Source organism: Panthera tigris, chromosome C1 (assembly GCF_018350195.1).
Source record: "Panthera tigris isolate Pti1 chromosome C1, P.tigris_Pti1_mat1.1, whole genome shotgun sequence".
Taxonomy (NCBI): Eukaryota; Metazoa; Chordata; class Mammalia; order Carnivora; family Felidae; genus Panthera; species Panthera tigris.
Genome location: NC_056667.1, coordinates 14054065 through 14070399, shown reverse-complemented (window position 1 = coordinate 14070399; position 16335 = coordinate 14054065). Strand labels below are relative to the sequence as shown.

Genomic DNA, 16335 nt, shown 5'->3' with positions numbered 1-16335 from the left:
CAGACTGGAAGGGCCAGAGGGCTTCTCTGCCTCAGGTCAAGGAACCTTTGGAGATGGGCTGACAGAGCTCAGGCCACCCGCCTGCTCCTCCTGCCTAGTGCAGGCAGATGTTTGCGTGTGGACTTTGGGCTTCAGAGTGTTTTGAGGGTCTCAGTTTCTTGTTTCATGAAGAGATGTGGCTGCTGAACCAGGATGACTAATTAAGAGTGGCTGTGTTTTTTTCTTGGTGCCTTCCTGTATATTGATTAAAAATGTGGCTTATGCCATTTTTAATGCGATTGGACTTCTCTGATGGGTGTTTTGCTGGGAGGCGGCCCCGCCCCGGGCCTGGGTGGGGAAGTGTTCCAGGACAGTGTTGGGTGAGGACTTTAAAAGTGGGGGGAGGTTTAATCAATTTGCTCTTGGGGCAAAAGCAGGGAGGGGAACATGGCCAGGCGGGGCTGCTCACGGCAGCATATCTGGCAGGGAGGGGCATCTTGGCTTAGCCCCAGGTGCCCGATTCTCCAAAGGTAATGGGACAAGGCCCGTAATGACCTAGGAGGAGCAGCACAGCGACATATGATGCTTCTCAGGAGTCCTGTATTTCTGAAAGAACCGTGGAGGAGCTGGAAGAAAAGGGCTGACCTTTCTTGAGGGCTACTAGGTGCCAGGCACTGTGCTGTGCAGTTCAGCTGTATGAGCTCTTTGAATCCACACGGGGCCCTTTGAGGGAGTTACTGTTCCCGTCGTACAGGTGAAGAGGCTGCTGCTCGGTCGTGGAGTAACTTACTCCAGGTGTTGCTTAGCCAGTGGAAGCACATCTGTCAGCCTCCGACCTCCGTCCTCCCCACTGTCCCGGGCTGCTGCTGTGCCAGAAGATAGGAAGGACACTGTTTAGAAGACAGAATAGTGGGCTACTCAGCGATGGCAAGGGAGCAGCAGCATTTACTGAGGACTGGTTGTGTTCTGGGTCCTTTGCACCGGAGACCTCACTGAACAGAGCAGTAGTCATTCGGAGGGTGGTACAGGTGGGTTTGGCACGGGCCAGGACAGGAGCTCTTGGAGGGCAGGGGTTTTCCCCTGTGTTTTCCATGGCTGCACCCCTGGGGCCTAGAACAACACCTGGCACTGAAGGAAATGGCTTTTGGGGCGTGTCTTATGTCCGTGAACTCGGCCACTTGGGTTTTTGTACTCATTCTCGGGAACGTGCTGTTTCCCCTAGGCTTCTGAGTAATTTCTGACTGCTGCTTGTCAGGTCAGTCCCTTGCACGAATGCTCTAATAATCCAGACTGGTCGGTCGGGCTGGGACACAAGTGGTGACGTGGGATGTTGGAATAGGTAAATGAGTTAAGACCACCGTGGTTATTTTCAGTAGTGTGTGACAGTCGAGAAAACAAGCTACATCTCAGTTATCAATGGAGGGGAATAGCAGTTTGAGAATCTAAAATGCGTTGGACTTTGGAGTAAATGCCATGATTTTTGTTGGCATCGGTTAAGAATGCATAGACAACTTTTCCTTACGTAGCTGTAGCTTCCAAGTCAAGAATGATTGTTCTAACTTAAGAGTTCTGATTCTGGTGCTAGATGGTGGGGCCCCCTCATGAGTTGTCCCTCCAGCTCCCGGATGGTTTTGCCTGACAGGAGCTGATAGGAGAGGCCTGTCACATTGTTGTAAGGTGAAACAATATAGTTGACGCTAATGTGTCTTGGCTGGTCTCCTGGTGTAGACAAGAGACAGTTCAGCTCGGACCCCACATGGACGCGCAGTCCCGTCCGTTTAAACTTAACTGGCCTCTTTGGTGGAATGCTTGAAAAAAATAGCCAACAATCGATAGCTTGAGATGGAGATGATAAATCATAGTTTGAAAGCAGATATTCCTATTTATAACTCGGAAGTCCCATGGAGAGGACGGATGACTGGCAGGCAGCCCGGAGAGATGGTAGCCGGGCAGGTACATAACCTTCCAACTCCTGCTTCCCAGGCTGCGCGATGCTTGCCGTTAGGCAAATACAGCGGTGCCTTAGGGGGTGCCCGAAGCTGTAGGATAGCATTAATTCTCTGTGTATTCAGTGCCTCCTTTATGCAGCGTTCTGTGCCAGGGATGCAGTGATGACCAAGACGAGCGTCCATCGTTCACAGCTTACATTGTTTGGGGGGTGGGGGGGGGTAGATGCCACTGCTACCTAAAGTTTAAGGGGGAAGAACCTTGACTGATACAGCCGCAAGCCATTTGCGTGAGACACAGCAGGAGATTTAAGAGAAGGTTGGCTTGTGCCAGGCTTCACTCCCAGACCTTTCGGAGTGTGCCTGTTCTTCCCTCTGCCATGACTGTGGAAGTGAATCCTCTCCACGCCAGCACCTCTCCTACCCAGAACTGTAACGCTGTGGTGCCGTGGAAGTCCCGCCCTCCCAACCTGGGGAGCGGCCACTGATGGAGAATCTACTGTGATGCAGAAACGTGGCTTAGATTATAGCCCATCCCCCATCTTACTTGCGTGGAACCTTGAAGCTCGAGAGGTTGAGTGACCGGTGTGAGTGGCAGGCCTGGGACTCCAGGCTGGGGCCACCCGACTCCCGTGCTGGACACTCAGTCTGCTTCTCAGAAGCTGTGAGCCTGCAGTACAGGCTCTGGGCCCATTGCTCTGTGCAGCGGATCCCAGCCGTGAGAGTGGGGCGTGCCGGGCCGGAGGATGCCGTCACAAGATCACCCACCTTAGGACCAGCTAGAGCAATGCCATTTCCAGACCTAGGCTTTCAGAGAGCCGTGTTGCAGCGTAAGGAGGCGGAGATGTGCCTTTATAGGGCACCAGCCATGTGCATGCACTGTGCTGCGAGCTTTAGCTCACTGGATCCCTGCATCAGCCCCACCGGGACGGCTCAGCCTTGGGAGGGGGGCAGCACAGTATAAGCAGTTAGGACTTCGGAGCCAGACTGCCTCGGGATAATAACAGGACCTCCTCGTAAGGCTTGTTATGGGGATTAAATGAGATAATACACGTCAAGTGCTTCTAACAGCATCTGGCACATAATTGCATACACAGTCACTATTGTTGTTATTATCACCCTACTACAGATGAGGTTCAAAGGGGTATGTGGGGAGTCCCTGTGTAGCCGTTAAGTGGGGGACTGGGTTTTCTGACTCCAGAGACAGACCCCTTTCCTTCACTCTGTACTGCTTGCTGAGGTTTGCTTGGCTTTGGGCTGTGCTTCGAGTGAAGAGCTTCCCTCACGGAGCCCGAGTCTCTACTTCACCAAAAAGGCTTCCCGTACATCGGACACTTGTGTATTGTCACGGCCCGCTGCTGTATCTCGGGCCTGTGCCTGGTGGAACCCCTTACGGACCGAATCCTTGCCCTCTTCCCCAGATTGGAAGAAGAGGGTCAGGACTGGGGACCGAGCACGTGAGCTCCGTGAGAGCAGGGCGCTCATCTGTTTGGTGCCCGCTCATCACCCACACCTTGCACTGGTCACCTGGCACTCGGTGGGCGCTTCAGCAACGCCAGGCAATGCGAAGTGAGAGCCGAGAGTCCCTGTCCTGTGTTTGCCGCCTGCACCACAGAACGTGGGCTTTGGAGCTGGGCCCAGGCGTGTCGGAGTCCTGCCTCAGCGGTGATCTGAAGCGGGAGTTCTAATCTCCTTTGGCCTCAGTTTCTTGATCCGTAGCACGTGGGTAATGTTTTGCGGGGATACCGGGAGAAGGAAAATTGCAACGTACTGAATCCAGTGCTTGGCACACAGTAGGTGGTAGCTACGGTTATTATTTGTCTTATTCTGCACACCGCAGAGTAAAGGACACAAACAGAGGCCATAATCCCCGTTCTCTGATCCGCAAGGGGAGACAAGAGGCATCCAGAAGGTTTCGTGCAGCAGGAAGGACGCAGTATGGAAAAGGTTTTATTGGCAAGGGGCACGTGTCTGCTCGGCCTGCATTCCACTTCCTCCAGGAAGCCCTGCAGACGGCTCCGGCCCACAGGCAGCTTGGGTGGGGGCTGGGTGTGAAGCCCGGGGAGACCTTGCCCAGGCAGAGAGGATAGGATGGGGTGCAGTCAAGGAGAGGCCATTCCAGGCCCTGCCTGGAACAAAAGCAGAGTTCAGGGGTCCGGTCAGTCTTGTGAGTTTGGAGATCAGCCACAGAGTAGACGGAGCGAGTGGGGGGTGCCTCAGTCCTGGGAGTCAGCTGGGGAGTGCCTGAGTTGCTAAGCTAAGGAGTTTGCATTTGATCTGGGACAGTGTGGAGCCAGTTAAATATTTGACGGGGCAGGTAGAAATTTGAGGAGGCTGGCAGAGTCGTGGTATTTTAGGAAGCGTCATCTGGCCCTGGTGTGTACAAAGGCCCCAAGAGGTGAGAGAGCGGAGGGAGGCCAGCACCAGCCTGTGGGGTTACGAGGGTCCCAGCCCTTTGTGAGGCCCGGGGTATGGAGAGGAACACATGGGCGAGAAGGATGAAGATAGGAAGGCAGAGTGAGAGGCCGTGATTTACCACCTCTGGGTCTGAGAGGGACATTTGTGCCCCCAGAGCTCACTGGTAAGGCATTCTGATAGGCTGCTTTATCATTGATCCAACTTGCTATTTCTGGTCAGTTTAAATCCTAGATAGTACTGTCTGCAAAGCCTTGATATCCCACTAACAACTAAGCGGGGATTTTAGTCTGGTTAGCCCAGCAATCCTGTATCTTCGGGTGGCCCCCAGTTCCACTCTGCTTGCACAGCCTTAGGCTCTGGGCAGGCAAACACCTAAGACCACCGGTCCGCAGGGGGGCGGGGAGGGGGGACTGTGCATGGTGGCCGCGACCATAACAGGAGCTACTTTTTGTTGACTACTTTTGAATACCCAGAGCAGTCCTATGAAGCAGGTTCTCGTGTTACCCTCGTCATGCAGGCGAGGAAACCTAGGCCGCCTGGGCAGCCGGACCCCACAGCCTGGGCTCTGGGCCCCGGGCCCCCGTGCTGCTGCCTCCAGGCGTTTCTTCCATCCAGGCGTTTGTCGTGTGGATGCTCACCCAGCTATCAGATAGACCTAATAGAATATGAGTCTTAGGCGGAGGAGGCGGGTGGAGACAGGTTAATTGGAGTCTTGACAGACTGGGGCACACGTCTGGGGCACACATCATGCAGCAGCAACCGGGGTGGGGTGGGGTTGGGGGAGTCCACATCAGAAGGGCTTAGGCTTAAGGGAGCCACTTGCCTTCCCTTCTCCCTGCTTCCTCCTCTTCCCACCCCGTGTGTTTCTGGCCGGCTTGGAGGGCAAGTGCAAGTGTAGTGCCCTGTTGTGCAGAGAGCCCCTGAGAAGTAGAGTCCTCTGCCCAAAGCCGGCAGTCTTTTATTTTTATTTATTTATTTTTTTGAGAAAAAGCTTGCGCGTGCAAGCCCAGGAGAGGGGCAGAGGGAGAGAATTTTAAGCAGGCTCCACACTTAGCGCAGAGCCTGATGTGGGGCTTGATCCCACGACCCTGGGATCGTGACCTTAGTTGAAACGAAGAGTCTGACGCTCAACCGACTGAGCCACCCAGGCTCCCCAAAGGCTAGCAGTCCTTAGGGCTTGCAGCCTGGTGTGCCCTGGCCACAAAGATCTCACCACGCTGCAGACTGCCAGCAGTCGTTGCCGCTTGCTCAGCCCCTGAACTTCCTCACCCACTGCCTACAACTGCTCGTGAAGCTTCCTGTCCCAACCCTGAACTCACCAGGACCCTTCTGAGCAGGGACCTGCCACGAGACCAGGATGTTAGTATTATCGGGACTTAACTGTTTCAGAGTTTTCTCCAAGATTCAGGCAGAGGACTCATTACATTTAATGAGTGAAATATCGATCGTTTAAAATCCTAAGTTATGAAAAGATACTTTTGCACGTGCTCTCTGTGGGCGGCCTCCCAGTGGAACTGTGTGTTTCTTGGTGGTACCAGACGCCCTTGTCCTTCCTCGTCGCCCATAGCCGTGATCGGTGGCCGGAGGGTTCGGGTCTGGCTTGCTTCTCAAGGCTTCCCCACTGTGAGGTTTGGCCCCAAAGGGGTACATCAGATTTCCCATGAACGGGCTTCCTGCATAGAATTTCGGGCTAAGAAACTGAGAGGAGGAGCTTTTATTACCCCAGACTCCTGGTGAAGAGTCTGACTGTAGGCACTACGGCCACTGAAGGAGCTATTCTTGAATTTCTGTCTCATCGCTGGCTTTTTTTTTTTTTTATAAGATTTTTTATTTTAAGTAATCTCTACACCCAACGTGGTGCTGGAACTCGCAGCCCTGAGATCCAGAGTCACACGCCCCATTGACTGATCTGGCTTTCATTTTATCAGTCCTTTGCTCCGCTGCTGAGCACAGCTTGCCTTGTGACTTCCCGGCCGTCCCTGGGGCTGGAGAGGGACCCATCACTGAGGAAGGCAGACCCCTACGTGGCAGTGGCCGGGCTGGGCCACTTTGCGTGCTTTGCTCTTTGAGAATTTCCCACCCGGGCTGTCCTGACTTCCTTGCGTATCCTCCTCTCCACGGCTCCCGTGTTCAGATCTCTTTTGGCCATAGTGGGTGTGGACCTTTGGTCGTCCTGAGAGTTGAGTTCTCTGACTTGGTCCTGAGGCGCTTGTGCAACAGGAATTGGAGGTGCCTGGGTTAGCAGTCTTCACCCCATGGGTTATTAAGGATTCCCTCCTGGGTTCTCCGTGCGTCTTCAAAGTGCCTGCCTTCTGCACTGTGTTGGATGCACACAGTCACGGTCTTTAATTCTCTCAACCCAGCCCTGGGAGGGTGGTTTCCTCACTGTGCAGATAAGGAAACTGAAGCTTGGAAAGGGTTAGTGGCTCGCTGCAAGGCCCCCAGGTAGTCAGTGGCAGAGTCAGCATTCCGGTGCAGGGCCCTCCCACTCAAAATTGCACGCTTCTGGAATTCTGCTATCCTGCCTGTCCTGCATGGACTCACCAGGATGCTTATTTTATAGATGAGGAAGCTGAGGTTGAGAGCGGTTCACCTGCGGGTCCGGCCATGGTGGCTGAAGCCTGGGTTTAGACGTTAGAAGATTTTGTTGGTTCGGGTTGTTAAAATGAAAGGGGATGGATGGGTCTTTCTGAGCTGTAGTCTGTTTTGGGGAAGCTACCTGCTCAACCTTCAAGTGAGAGATCTGTCTTGACGTGCCATCAGTAGGGTCACATCTTGGCGTTTTGGGTAGGACAGTAGTTCTTGGTGCGTATCCTAGTGATTGGGACAGCCCCCCACTGACACTGTTGGTTGCACAAAACCTTGCAGGATTCCCTTGACCTTTTCCTCTGAAGGCCCAGCCCAGCCCTGGGCGCCACAGCCTGCCGCAGGTTGCTGGGCCTCTGAGGGGAAAGAGCCTAGGGGCCCAGTTCAGTAGTTCTATGACCTTGAGTGGCTTCAGTTGGCGACTCTCCCAATGCCTCAAGCTGTTTCTGGTCCTTAGGAGGGAAGGGGCACAATAAGTGCCCCCTCGGAGTGTGAGTGCCACACTGTTCCATTGTCCCTGGCACATGGGCCATTGCCCCATAGTGTTTGTTGAATGCATGGATGTCTAGTAGGCCCTTAATAAATGTGAGGGCCCCTTCCCCATGAGGTTGAACTGTATGGAATTGCTGTTTTCCTAGGTCAGAAATGGCCGATTGTCAGCACTGCATGTTAGCCCTACACAGATGAAACACTTTGAGCAGGGTGATTCCAAGTGTGACACTTTTGTGGCAGTCCAGAGCCAGTGTCAGGCTCCCACTTGTCGGTTTCACTTTAGGTAGGGGTGACAAGAACGGAAGGAGCTGAGCAGGGTCTGCCTCTGAGATGGGGTCAGTGCACCCGTTAGCTGTTCAAGCCACCCTGACATTGAAGGTTGTCCGGAGGCACCGGCAGCGGTGGGATCGGGATTTGGTGGCAGCAGTCATCCCGATGGCTCTGAGCTTCACTGGTGGCTCTGCACGTGGTGGCCCTGAGCACTGGGCGCAGAGTCACATGGCTGGCTTGGAGTTTCCGAATGATCCCAGGCACTCTGGATTCTGGAGTGCAGGGACAGTTGAAGGGCAGGGTCGGGAGCCTGAATTTAGATCCACACCTGCAGACATGGTGGCTTCCTTCACGCTCTGCCTCAGTTTCCTTGTCTATGAAATGGTAAAATTACAGGTATTTCTGATGGATTTTGCCAGGGTTAAATGAGTTAATACATGTCAAGCCCGACGTGGTAACATTATTAACGTCAGTAATAAGGCGGTGTTGTTATCGGTGCTGTGGGCTTGTCGGTCACGTGCTATCGCAGCCGAATGTGGAGACTGCCTCTGCTTTGTATTGGAACACCTAGCTCTCAGGAAAGTGCTTCTTTGGTAGCTCACTGGAAACTCGTGTTACTTACGGGCCTTGCAGAGATGCACCTGACTATCCCTGAACAAGTTGTTTGGAATGGTACTTTTGTTCCAGCTTATAATAAAAGTCACTCTTCTGGAAAATGGCTTAGTTTTTTCTTCTCCTGGCATGAGTGGCCAACCCTGGAGGGCCAGTTACATTTGGTATCCAGGGTCTTTGAGTGGAATGGGGCATGATGCTAATCAGTGATGCTTGTCATTCCTGCCTCCCCCCCGTCCCCCTCCCCCACCCCGGGACTGTGGTTACTTTCTGAGCCGTTTTCGTCTTTCTGAACAGGCAGGTGTTCGTAGGTGCTCCCAGCTTCTACTAGTCAGTGCTGCATTTGTGAACTGCCACAGACCTGCGAGACTTTGCTGCCTCAGGCGCCGAATGTTTTGTTTTGAGGGCTTGTGTTTGATTCTTAAGGCATGTAGAGTGTTGGGGTTTAGGGGTAAGGAGGCAAAATAAAGGGAAATGGGCAGAGAAAACACTTGTTGGAAGGCAGCCTCGTAAGGTATAGCAGGAGACTCCTGGCTCTGATTCCCACCGTGGCTGCCTGTGAACTGTGTGAGCTTCAACTAGTTACTTAATGTCTCTGAACCTCAGCTTCCTGATCGGTACAATGCACATAACATCTGCCTCTTTACAGGGTAGAGGATTAAATAAGAACAGTGTTTACACAGTGTCCACACAGGCCTCCTGTGTGGACATTAATACAGGTTCGTTATTATCTGTAGGGACTTGATCATTCATATAAATGAGCACTGTTCTATGGGGAAGAGACTTGGGTTGAATCTGAAAATCCCTGTAATGAGAAATACCACAAATCTGAAAAGCAGATGTAATGATCACACTAAGGGGAGGCTGTGACTTTGTGGCTTCCAGGGACCTTGCTCTTGGACCGAGCAGCCCTCTGTGCCTTGGCTTAGAGGCTTCATCACCCAGGGGGACTTGCATTGGGCCAGCCCCTGTGTGCTGACCATCGTGGATACCATCTCCTGTAATCTGTACCTGTAATCTGTAGCCCCATTTTGGTCACGGTGCCCCCCAACACACTTTGCAGATGTGGAAATGGAGGCCTAAGAAGGGAAGAAGTATCTTGTACAAGGTCACACAGCTAGTAAGGGGCAGAGGTGGCCTTTGAACTTGGTCTTCTGATTCTAGATTCCATTCTAGAATCCTAGGCTGGTCCTACGATGTTGTTTTTATGTACAGAGGAAAGTGTTTATGTTGATGGTTGTAACCAATGTTCTTTAATTCTTTTATATGTTTTGCAGCTCAAAGCAGACTGTGTTAGGCGGCTGCCCCTGGTTTTGCTTTGATGACTTGGAGCCCATCTTAAGATGCTACAAGAATGAGCTTGCCTTGACTGTGGTTCTTCATTTAAAGGGAAACCTTGTTTCCTACATTGTAACTTCTAACCTTGAATTACTCTTAAGACCCTGAGCACTATGTAGTCTTTACTGCCACCTGTCCTGTCTCCTCCCTTCTGTGCATATCCAGCTGGGCTCTGAAATAATGCACTATTGGGGATACAGTAGTTGTTTGTGACCAAGCTAGCGTTTGAATTCAGGATCAACTTACTCCATGCCCTGGCTGTGCTGCACCTGCAACTAGGGCCAGAAATGAACAGAAAGACTATGGTGGTCTGCCTACCTATGTTACCAGTGGAATTAGTCCCAACCCCAAGAGGTAAAACCAATCTAAGGTACCGAAAGAGGTTCCTGATCTTAAGGAACTGAGAATGCCGGGCTGTGGATGTCGGCACCTGCTTGCAGGATGGGGAGGGTCTCCATGGCCTCCATTCATGGCGACCTCTATTCCTTGTTGTCTTACTTGGCACTTGGTGATACGCCTGGAAAATGGGCCCAGTCTTCACATTTTCTTAACGTTGATTTCTTCATTCTTCCTTTAAATCACTTTCTCCGGAAGTGATTATTCAACTGCCACCTAGATAGAGTTCCCTTGTCCTCTTGCCCGCCATAAAACTGGTACCACAGGGCTGTAAGGCTTTTTCCCCTCTTGGCCATGGACCGCGGTTTCTGAGCTTGCTGAATCCCAGATGGAGAGCACACGGAAGCATCCTGGGCGTTTTCCCCAGGATCCTGCTTTTATTTTGATTCCACAGTATCTGTTTGGTACATATTGATTGTCGAGAAGGCATTTCTTGAAATAACAAGCAAGTACTGGTTGCCATGGTCCCCAAGGAAGGGCCCTCCCATCATGTGACTAATCGGCAGAACAAGGACACAGAAATAGTGTTGGACCTCCATAGGATGAGCTCAGAGTGCCTCGTGAGCCATTGAATTAACTGATAAAACCCCATGAGTTGAATTCCATGACATGGCCCGGTGTCTCAGGAAAGGGAAAAAACGATTTCCAAGCCTCAGGTGATGGGCCATGGGTCCTAACAAGTACAAGCGGATTCTAAGGCGGCTGAAGCATTTAGCAAGCCCTCAGAGTTAACAATGAAAGGAAGGCACCAGCCCCACTCTACTTAGTACTTATCATGCATTATTCCCTTTGGCCCCTAGAATTAGCTCCTAAGCATGGGATCCTGTGAATTTCGGCCTTTATGTAAATGACAATTATGGAAATTTAGAGACTTGATGTAAATTGCTAATAAATGGCAGAGCTGGGACTTGAACCTGGTTGCTATGACTTTAAAGCCTTTGCATGTAACCTCTTTGGTCAAGGAGTTTTGCTGCCCACATGAGGCTTGTGGCTCGCCCCAGATCCCACAGTACATCACTAGGGTGATTGGGACTGGGGTCCTGTGTCTGACACACTAGAATCTGGACTCTGTGTTCTCAAGTGGGCTGTTGCCTTTGCTGCTGCCTGAACTCAGCCACATTTGAAAACTCCTTTCTGAACGTGCTTCTCCAGTGACGCATGCAAAGACCACACTTTTCCAGCATGACGTCCTAAGAGAGTTTCAGCTCAGACGAGCCCAGAAAGCCAGTGCCCTTAGTTACAGAAGAAATCTAGGGACAGCTCTGGACTCCAACCCAGATCCCTTTGGTTTTGGCTCCTACTTTGTGGCGTGTCTGTAGGAGACGGGAATCACAGCGGCAGGGCACTGGCGAAAGCGAGTGACAGTCGGTTGAAAAATGGTGGCACAGTAGCCCAATGGTATATAATACAGCCATTCAAATGTGGTGGTGTCGAGGAAAGCAAAGCCCGGAGTCGGGCTGTTCCGTCTACATCGCTCTCTAGGATGTTCACGTTAGAGTGCCTGCCTCATTGGGGTTGTGAGGATTCAGTAAATGACCGGTTTGCAAGCCTTTTGCTGTGTCTTAGTTGCAGTGGTTACTGATTATCTGTTTATCTAGACGCACACATGTATGTTTTCCCCTCCTTAGAGTCGCTTCCTTGCAGTAAACCCTCAGGAGTGGGTTGTGGGGCTAAGGAGAACGAGCATTTTTCTCCCCACGCGTCTTTCCTGTCCCTTTGCCCTCATAACTTATGACAGCCTCTGCCTCGCAGGCTGCCTCCAGGCCCTTGGATCCGACCTCACCCCCCTGCCTCGCAGGCTTTGTTTACGCAGTCTGGCTTCCTGTTCTGGCCAAGCTGAGAGAGCTCCTTGCTTTCCTGCAGAAATGTCCTATCTAGGGGTAGCCGCCATGCTTTTTGCGACAGCATGTCCATATCAGAACCAGTCATTTTTCTTTAAATTACCTCATTTTTTAACTGAAGAAACTTTGCCGTTACCGTGAATGGAGAACCAGTATCAGTTGCCCCGAGTAGAAAGTATACGTTGAAGTCAACTCCTGTAACTGTTGGTAGAAGAGATGCTCATCTGAGGACCACGTAAAATTGGTGACCCTCAGAGCCTGGCTTGCTTCTCTTTCTGGGCCTCGGCTTGCAGCATCCCCCTCCGTGCCTTCCTCCCTTCTTCCTGCGTCCTCCCCGCTTGCCTCCAGGCCCGGCTCTGTCCCCTCGTGGCCACCAAGCCTTCTCTGACTACCGTAGCCCTCCACATCCTGTCTGCCCACCATCCGTCCATCCATCCATGCAAATATTCAACAATGCTCTGGGCTCTGCTGGGGGGGCAGGCATAATAAAGACCGTTACTGTATCTGTAAGGAGACGAAGTGTCTGTCCAGAGAAGCTGTGGAATGGAAGATAATCGCTGGAAAGGGGTGTGTGCGGGTGCAGCGAAGAGGGTTCGACTGAGCGGGGACCACAACAGAGATTTCAGGGGAGAGGCTTTTGTCTGAAGCGAGATGAAAAGACTCATTTACCAGGAGGACGGGTGGTGGAGACCTGGCAGGCAGAGAGAACGGTACGTGCAGGAGAACGTGGCCTGTTCAGCGGAACCGGCCATCGGCAATAATTCAGTCATTGGAGCCAGAAGGGTTGGGGTGGGAGAGCTTGACGTGACCCGGCAGGGGTCCCTTGTGAGGACGTCCTGTGTCGTGTCGTGAAGGAGGCTCCGACTTCACCCTTGTCCATTTGTGTGCCCCGTCCACACCCTGGCCTGACCTGCAACACAGCACAACCCTTACCCATGAGGTTTAGCTGTTGACGCTCTCGTCCCTGGAGTAGGATTTGCTGGTGGTTCAGTGCCCTTCCCCCATCGCTGTGTGCGGAGTGTGTCCTGTGCTCTGTGCCGTGTCCTGGGACACTCCGCTGAGTGAGGGGAGGGCCTTGCCTTAAAGAGCCCACAGCCTAGTGGAGGAGACCCACGGCCATCTAGTTGGGTGTGAACACCAGTGGCAGGGGCCCCGGGAAGCTTCCTGACCCCGTTCCCTGCCACTAGGGATCCCTTTGGAATCTGGCAGCATTATTTTGTTTAAGTTCAGCGTTTTTCCTTTTATTTTAAAAGTAACGTGTTCATTATAGAAAAGTCAGAAAATACAGAAGGAAAAAAAAACTTGCCCGTAATCTTACCCTGCCAGCAGCTACGGTTAACCTTTCGGTATATCGCTTTAGTGTCTTTGTCTCTGCGTGGTTTTTAAAGGTTTTTTGTGGATTGTGTTCATACTTTCTGTGTGATTTGTATGTTGTGCTCTTTTTTCACAAGAATTTTTTTCAGTATTTCCATGAACTTTTTTTTAATAATTATTTTTTTAATATTCTTGAGAGAGAGAGATACAGAGTGTGAGCAGGGGAGGGGCAGAGAGAGAGAGAGAGGGAGACACAGAATCGGAAGCAGGCTCCAGGCTCTTGAGCTGTCAGCACAGAGCCCGACATGGGGCTCGAAGTCGCGAACTGCGAGATCATGACTGAGCCGAAGTCGGATGCTTGACCGACTGAGCCACCCGGGTGCCCCTCGTGAATGTTTTAAATGACTAATATTTCAGCTGGTTAATGCTATCATTTGGTCAACCATTCCTCCATTGTTGGATAAGTAGGAGTTAATTTTTTCTTAATGTTGTATGTTTGTGTTTTTTTTGTTTTTTTTTTTAATAACGTGGAGGCTTTTATACAGCACTTTTTCTAGTCATCCTTATTTGCTTATTGCATGTTATGTATGACTTTGTTCCTATAGGCTGTTTCTGAGGTATGAACTTTCTCTCTGCTTATGTGATTGTTCTTGTGGGGATGAACCTCCCCACCCATGTGATTGTGTCCTGTGGGTATGAACTGTCTCCCTGCCCATGTTGTCATGTTGTAGGTGTGAACTCTTCCTGCCCGTGTGATCGCGTCTTGGGAGTATGAACTCTCCCCATCTCCGTGTGATTGTGTCTTGAGATACGAACTCTCTTCCTACCTACGTGTATACAGTCTATTTCCGTTGCTCAGTTATCATTCTGTAGCGTCACCACGAACGGTGAATTAGCAAATCCTGAACCATTGCTTCTAGGAGAAATGCAGGCTACAGTTCTTGGGATCTTCCGGTCACAACATTTTTGTCCTCTGATTAATACATAACCGGAAAGACAAATACTGTATGGCATCACTTACATGTGGAATCCAAACAAATAACAGTCAAACTCGGAAGCAGAGTGGAACGGTGGTTGGCGGGGGCAGGGGGGGTGTTGTGCAGGGGAAATCGAGTTTGCTAAAAGGGCGCAAACTTTCAGCTACAAGATGAGTAAGGTCTGAGGATCTGATGTGAAACATAAAAGAAAAAAACACCTTGCATTATGTGTGTTTCTGCTTGAGGACACCGTTTGGTGCGGTTGGCTCATTACCATCACCGTCGGGGCCGCCGCGCACTACCTGGGGCCTGAGCGGAGCCCGTCTAAGCGCGCACACGTTCTCCTTCGCGCTCCCAGCCGCCCGTGCTCAGGAGCCCCGGACGGCGCTGAGCCTGGGGGCCACTTCTAGACCACGAAGTCAACAGAGCGCACCGAGGTATGGAGAAGGTGCCACTGCAGACAGAGCCTGCGGGAAGGACTCCTGCCGAGGGCGCGAGAGCTGAGGTGGAGCAGATCGTCGCCTTGTTCCGTCTCGGAGACCGTGCGCGTTGGGCAGCTCAGCGAGTCTGCGGCTCTGCGCAGGTCTGGGCGTGACCGTGAAAGTGCCCCGAGTGTTGATTGGGGGCTTTACTCATAAATTTTCGCAAGGAGGTGACTTTGCAGCGAGCGAGAACCGGCTGTTGGACGCAGCGTGCCGAATGAACCCTGTGTGTGGCCGTGCCGTCTAGCTGGTGACACAGAGGTGGTGACACTGATGATGGGTTGAAAATAAGATTTTAATAGAGTTCCTCCCTAGACTTTGATTTTTGTTGTTGTCATTGGGAGGGGGAGTTGTGGGGAAAAGCATTATCCCTGTAGGTATTAGAGGCAGTTTTCCAGTAATGAGCGAATCTTTCCCAGAGCCTGAGAAGACTTGAGTGCTCGGGGGTCACTTGTCCTGTCTTTAGACGGTTGGGTGCTTCTGCCTCTTGGAGCGAGGCTGACTCCATTGTGATCATAAGGTGCTTTGTATCCCCCGTGATTTTAGATGAGCGTTTTGTTCCTGGAGACCTTCGGGGTGGGCGGGCGCAGCTCCTAAGGGCCTTTGCTGCCCTGCAGTGGCTTCCAGCCACAGATCCAGCACCTGACGCTGCCGTGGAAACAGATGACGGGGAGGCATGACGCGGTATTTCGTGAACCCGAACTGTACTTTGAACCAAAACCAATACCGGTAATTTGGGCTCTTGCCACCTGGGAGGCCTTGAGGGGGACTTCTGGCCTCCCCGCACCGGGAGTTTAACAGAAGCGTGTGGCAAAATAGAAAGGAGAGTCTGTGACATCTGCATCACCGAGGCAAGAAAATGGATTACAGCTTCACAACTGGCCCAAGCATTGGGAGCAGAGTAAGGCTCCCTTGCCTGCAGTCTGGGGATGGGGGGATGGGGGGTACACAGGATCCAGGATGTCTGTGCCCTTGGACTGGGCTGACGCTTGGTGTTGGGACCTTCTCACATTTGGGGTGGGAAGACTGTTGGCTTGGGCTGGATCAGCTTGGGAGTGGCGAGCGGGACACCTGGATGCCCCTGGCTGCGGGCACTCACTCACTGGGTAAGAGTGGGGTTACCCGTGGGGCTCCACACCTCTGTTCCTCTCTCCCTTTCTGTTTCACCTTTTCCTTTGGTTTCTTGCTTTAGCCTGCTGCCGGGGTGAGCCCAGGACGGTGTAGGACCTGTCTCCCTACTTGGCCATCTGCCAGCACTCTGCCATATTTTTATGCTACCTTTATTATCACTTAGTGATTTTCTTCAAATTGGCTTGAGCCTAACACCGCCGCCTGCTTTCACCTCTTCCTAAGCAGAAACATCTGTAAGGTCACATTTGAGGTGCTTGTCGTATTTTTTGTGCATATTAAAAATAAGTAACCGCCGAATTCCATGTGTCCATACCCCTCTAAAACCTCTCTCAGACTCCAGTGATCTGCATACCGCACGGGAAATGTTGCAGGGGCAGGGGGCGCTGCTCCAGGACTCCGGAGCCCTGACTTCAGGCCACGTCCTGGCCCCTGATGTGCTGTGTGATGATGAATGCTTCCCCTCCCGTCTCTGGCAGGGGAATTTTCCACCCTGTTTCTTCTTCTTCTTCTTCTTTTAAGTTTAATTTATTTATTTTGAGAGATAGAGGAGGGG

The 16335-nt window shown here is 51.9% G+C and overlaps 1 protein-coding gene across 3 annotated transcripts in view; it reads left to right on the top strand.

Moving 5' to 3' along the window:
* CAPZB (capping actin protein of muscle Z-line subunit beta) overlaps positions 1–16335 on the top strand; it is a 134209-nt gene that overhangs the window by 1574 nt on the left and 116300 nt on the right. The window lies entirely within an intron of this gene.